This window comes from Epinephelus fuscoguttatus, linkage group LG1, assembly GCF_011397635.1.
Source record: "Epinephelus fuscoguttatus linkage group LG1, E.fuscoguttatus.final_Chr_v1".
Taxonomy (NCBI): domain Eukaryota; kingdom Metazoa; phylum Chordata; class Actinopteri; order Perciformes; family Serranidae; genus Epinephelus; species Epinephelus fuscoguttatus.
In genome coordinates this window covers 51,385,889-51,391,888 of record NC_064752.1, presented here as the reverse complement: position 1 = coordinate 51,391,888, position 6,000 = coordinate 51,385,889, and positions in this window count along the sequence as shown.

Sequence of the window (6,000 nt, the reverse complement as noted above, 5' to 3'; positions counted from 1 at the left end):
AGCTCCATCTGCACGAAAATTTACACATACAATCTCCAGACTGGCCTGATCAAAAGTTATCAAAAGAATTTTGCTACTCCAAAAAATGCGGTACTTATAAATAAACATTTTTTTTCTGCTAGCTAAAAAACACATACTGTTGCATATTTTTGTCAAAGTAAGAGCTATCAACTCATTAGTCATACTTCTTCTGTTATTATACACATATGATTATTGTCACACATGTATACTGCCAGGTATTAATACATACTTTCAACATATTGTACCGCAGTAACCAGAACTATAACTATAATATTATTACTTCCATTAATGTTGTTGTAAGATACTGTCATTACCTGCATCTCTCTCTCTCTCTCTCTCTCTCTCTCTCTCTCTCTCTCTCCCTGTGTCATATGGATTACTGTTAATTTATCATGTTGATCTGTTCTGTATGACATCTATTGCACGTCTGTCCGTCCTGGAAGAGGGATCCCTCCTCAGTTGCTCTTCCTGAGGTTTCTACCGTTTTTTTTCCCCCGTTAAAGGGTTTTTTTTGGGGAGTTTTTCCTTATCCGCTGTGAGGGTCTTAAGGACAGAGGGATGTCGTATGCTGTAAAGCCCTGTGAGGCAAATTGTGATTTGTGATATTGGGCTTTATAAATAAAATTGATTGATTGAATTGAACATCAAACTCAATTCACTTGTTTCAGACGTCAACCAGAGGCTCTGGGCCAAATTTGCCACAAATTAACCGGTAGGGGGCGCTATAAACAGAGAAACATCAAGTGACATGAGAGTTGATCAGATTCCCATGAAATTTGGTGAGTGTGATGAAGAGTCGCTCCTGAGGCCAGCCATAAAGCTTCGTGATGTTTGGTCGGGCCGACTTCCAAGGGCTCTGCGACATCCGGGGGCCGAGTTGCGCAGGGAGGCTTGGCCCCCGTTCATAACTGCTTGCAGTTCTAGTTATTATTATTATTATTACGGCCCAAGCACCTAGCGGTGTGAGGACCCTATTGAAATGCAAGGATTTTTTATTATTATTATTAGGGGGCCAAGCCCAAGGGGCTGAGGGAACGGGTATGCAAGCAGACACGATTCCTAGGACCAGCGATGCTAGGAACCCCATTGTTTTTGTAAAGATTTTTATTTTTATTCTTCCGCAGGTAAAAGTGGTGCTGCAGGCTAAACCATGCAAGGGAGGGCGATGCAATTTGGAGGGGTGGTCCAGACCCCTGCACGTACCTCAGATGCAAAAAACTATGTATATCTGCCTGCAGGGGGCGCTATAACCTAGGCCAATGCGTTTTTGCCTATAGCTCCCACACCGTATGACGCACATTCAAAAATCTTGTATCCCCAGCTTCCCTGAATAGAGCTGAATCACTTTGCCATAGGCCACGCCCACTTGCGCCTAGGAAGATTTTTCACAAAATCGCGAAAACTGGAAAACCTACTTTTTCGAATTTCTCCTTGGGATTTTGTCCAATCTGCGTGAAACTTGACATACACACTCTTCTACTGGACCTGATCTAAAGTTATCAAAAGAATTCTATTCGGTTAACAAACAAACTTCTATAGCTAGCTATAAAAATGCAAACTGTTGGATATCTCGGTCAAACTAAATGCTATTAACATTTATTTTATGATTTGAGATCATTGGTTGGCATAAGACTGTGAGGGTATGAGCAGAATTTGGTGAATTCTGGCAACTAGGGGGCGCTACAAATATGGTAAGTTTATATCTCTTGAACGGCTGCACCGATTTCTACGAAATTCGGTTGGTATGATGTAGGGCCAATTCTGAGGTCATATCTTGAAGGGGGTCATGACTGGTCAATGTGGGCATGGCTTATTACAAGATAAACATCAAACATTAATTTCAGCCAAACTATTATGCTGAGGGCTTTGAAATTTTAAGGGTACATATAGAATAGGACACAGATCTTCCATACCAAAAATTGCACATGTACTCCACTAGGTGGCGCTATGACGGATGCAAACGCGTTTTTTCCTGCAACTTACACATTTTAAATGACACTTTCACAAACATTATATCCATGTGTTCCCTGGATAGAGCTGGGTTTTCTGACACAGGCCCCGCCCACTTCTGCTGCACATTCTCTTTGCTAATTCGCCACATGTCCAACACCTACTTTTTCAAACTCCTCCTACATTTTAAGTGCCACCTGCCTGAAACTTTGCACATAGAATCTCCAGATGTGTCTGATAAAAAGTTATCAAAAGAATTTTGTCACTCCAAAAAATGCACTTGTTATAACCAAACAATCTTTTTTGCTAGCTAAAAAACACACATTGTTTCATATTTCGCTCAAAGTAGATGCTTTCAACATCAAACTTAAGTCACTTGTTCCCGAGGTCATCCAGAGGCTTTGTGCCAAACTTGTTGCAAATCGGTCTATAAGTGGCGCTATAACAGATGCAAAGGCAGTTTTGACTGTAACTTCCACATTTTAAATGACACATTCATAAACATGCGCTCGCCCAGGGCCCGTCGTCCTTCGGGGACAACTTCCATGGGCTCCGCGGGACGCGGGGACCGAGTCGCACAGGGGGGCTTGGCCCCCGTTCATAACTGCTTGCAGTTCTAGTTATTATATTTATTATTATTAGGGCCCGAGCAGGAGACCTGCGAGATCCCTATTGTTTTTCTCCCAATTATTTATATATATATGTATATTTTTTTCTTCCGCCCATATGATTGCATTTTTCACTGCCTGAACATACCCCAAAAGTCACCAAACTTGGAATATGAGTCACACCTGGCAAAAATTTTTATAATCTATTGTTCTATTCCTGAATTTCCACCACTAGGTGGCACTATTATTAAGGAAAGTGCATTTTGGCTCATAACTCCCATATACTTTGTCGCACATTCAAAAACCTTACCTTACCAATTTCACCGATTTGCATGAAACTTTGCACACAGCATCTGTGGACTCTTCTGACAAAAAGTTATTAAAAGAATTTTGATATTCCAAAGAATACTGAAGCTATTCAATAGCAGCTTCCTGCAGATTTGGTACAAAACAGGAAGTGTTGCATATCTCCACATTGGTGTGTCCGAATGACATGAAACTCAGTTTACTACTTCCACATGAGCCCCTGAGGCTCTGTGCAAAATGTCAGGCGATGACCACCAGGTGGCGCTCTTTAAATTGAAGTATTTTATATCTCAACATTGGTTAGGCGGATTAACACGAAACTTGGTATAATTATTGTCAATGTCCTCTTGAGGATATCTGATGAAGGACTTACCAATCTGCCACTAGGTGGTGCTCTGGTGGCTGTCTAATTTCATATTTGGCACTGTGCCAACACCATAACACTCAAGGAAATACAATTGATAGGGGTGGTATAGACTGGCCCCTGTAACTCACACATCAAAAAATGACCAGCAGGTGGCGCTATTTTCAATGCAAAAGCATTTTTGGTTAATAACTCCCACATAATATGTCGCACATTGTTAAATCTTCTATTTACGTGTTCTCTGAATTCAGCTAAATTGTGTGGTGTAAGCCACGCCTACTTTTGCGGTAACTTTCCATTCACTAAATCGTGACAAATAAAAAACATACTTTTTCGAACTCCTCCTAGGCGATTTGACCGATTTGCACCAAACTTTGCATTAAGCATCTGTGGACCCTTCTGACCAAAAGTTATTAAAAGAATTTTGATAGTCCAAAAAATGCCCAAAATATATAAAACAACAAATTCCTGCACATTGTTTTCAAAACAGACAGTCTTTCATATCTTGACCAAATACAGTTGGATTACCACAACACATTTGCTAATTGTGTTCCATGGCCAGATGAGGGTTTGTGCAAAATTCGGTGCAAATCAGCCAATAGGTGGTGCTCTGGTGGCAGTCTAATTAGTGTGAATGGAAGTAAATTGGAAAATCTTCAAATCCTCTTCAAAACTCATCGACTTTCAACCTCTTCTTGTCCCTCATACTTTGAGCTAGAGACACCATGTCAACTTTTAAGAGTCAGAGGACCTTGAACTATTGGGCATGTATTGAGCTTCTACTTTTTGGAAAAATACATACGTGGGTTGAGTGCCTACCTGTATACTGGAAATGTAAGTAAGAGATAACATTTATTTTTTTTATTTATTACAGCTGACAAGACTTCTAGGTGTACGCCCCCCGATGGCAGCGTGCCCTGACATGTGTGGACTGCGAGGGCCCGTTCATCGCTGCTTGCAGCTTTAATTAGGGCCTGAGCGACGACGAAGTCGTCCGAGGACCCTACTGAAATCGTGCTGTTTATTATTATTAGGGCCCGAGCGACGACGAAGTCGTCGGAGGACCCTATTGAAATCGCATTGTTTATTATTATTATTCTTTACCTGACTTCGTGCCCCAATTTCGCCCCTTTCCCAAATTTGAAAATGCTTCTAACTTTCCACATTCGTCCGGCCACATCTGAAATTCAATATTTTTGGGCGGTTGCACATGGTTGGCATGAAATGCCGAAATAGCACCCCCTACAAATTTTCAAAATACCCTCCCCATTGGGGTTAGTTTGTCGTAGGCAAACGAAATTTGGTACACACATGTATCATACCCAGATGCACAAAAAAGTCTCTTAACGTCATGGTAAAATCCCAACAGGAAGTCGGCCATTTTGTTTTGAATTTTTTCGTGACGGCGATTTCCACAACTTACATTTGAACAAACTTGTCCTAGGGATTTCGTCCGATCGACTTCAAAGTTGGTACAGATCATCCTGAGAACATGCTGATCAAAGTTATTAAAAGCTATTCTCTATGTCAAGGGGCGTGGTCGCTAGGCCGTGACAAACTTTGGCGACTTTTCGTTTTCTTGCCATCAAATTTCAAACGGCTCTCTCAGCGGCCTCAAACTTGCTGGACATGATGATGGCACCGCCCTGAACGCCCTGACTTACTCATAGCGCCCCCCGGTGGTAACAGGAAGTGACCAGTTTTTACTTTAACATGTACTAATGCCACAAACTTGACCGCATCAACTTCATTTCACTTTTAATGCATGCAGAACAAGTTAGTGAAGCTACCTTATGAACGCTGTGAAGCTACATCTAATGGTGTCCATGTGGCGGTGTGGCGACTATCGATTCCTCGTCAACAAATACGTCTGGCAATTTGATGGCTTCAGCGACCTCATATCCTCATGAAAATTGATACACAGGTCAAGAATGGCGAGCTCTTGCATCTGATAGGGGTGTTGCCCATGGGGGGGACAAAATGCCTCTATAGTGCCCCCTTGAAATTTTTAAAAACCCCTCCCCATAGGGTTTCTTTTGGAGTTGTAACATGAAAATTGGTACACATGTGTATGTTATCCAGACGCACATAAAAGTCTCTGGCACAAATGGTCTAGTCCAAACAGGAAGTCGGCCATTTTGATTTTGACTTGTCATTTTGGCGTGATTTCCACATGTTGTATTTTAACAAACTAGTTCTAGGGATTTCAGCCAATTGACTTCAAAGTTTTTACAGATCATCCAGAGACCATGCTGATCAAAAGTTATTAAAAGCTTTTCTCTATGTCAAGGGGCGTGGCCGCTATACCACCTCCCTCGCCACCAAATACGTTTGGCTTTTTGTTGGCTTCAGCGACCTCATATCCTCATGAAAATTGATACACAGGTCAAGAATGGCGAGCTCTTGCATCTGATAGGGGTGTTGCCCATGGGGGGGACAAAATGCCTCTATAGCGCCCCCTTGAAATTTTCAAAAAACCCCTCCCTTAGGGTTTTTTTTTGAGTTGGAACATGAAAATTGGTACACATGTGTATGTTGTCCAGACGCACATAAAAGTCTCTAACACCAATGGTCTACTCAATCAATCAATCAATCAATCAATCAATTTTATTTATAAAGCCCAATATCATAAATCACAATTTGCCTCACAGGGCTTTACAGCATACGACATCCCTCTGTCCTTATGACCCTCACAGCGGATCAGGAAAAACTCCCCCCAAAAAACCCTTTAACGGGGAAAAAAAATGGTAG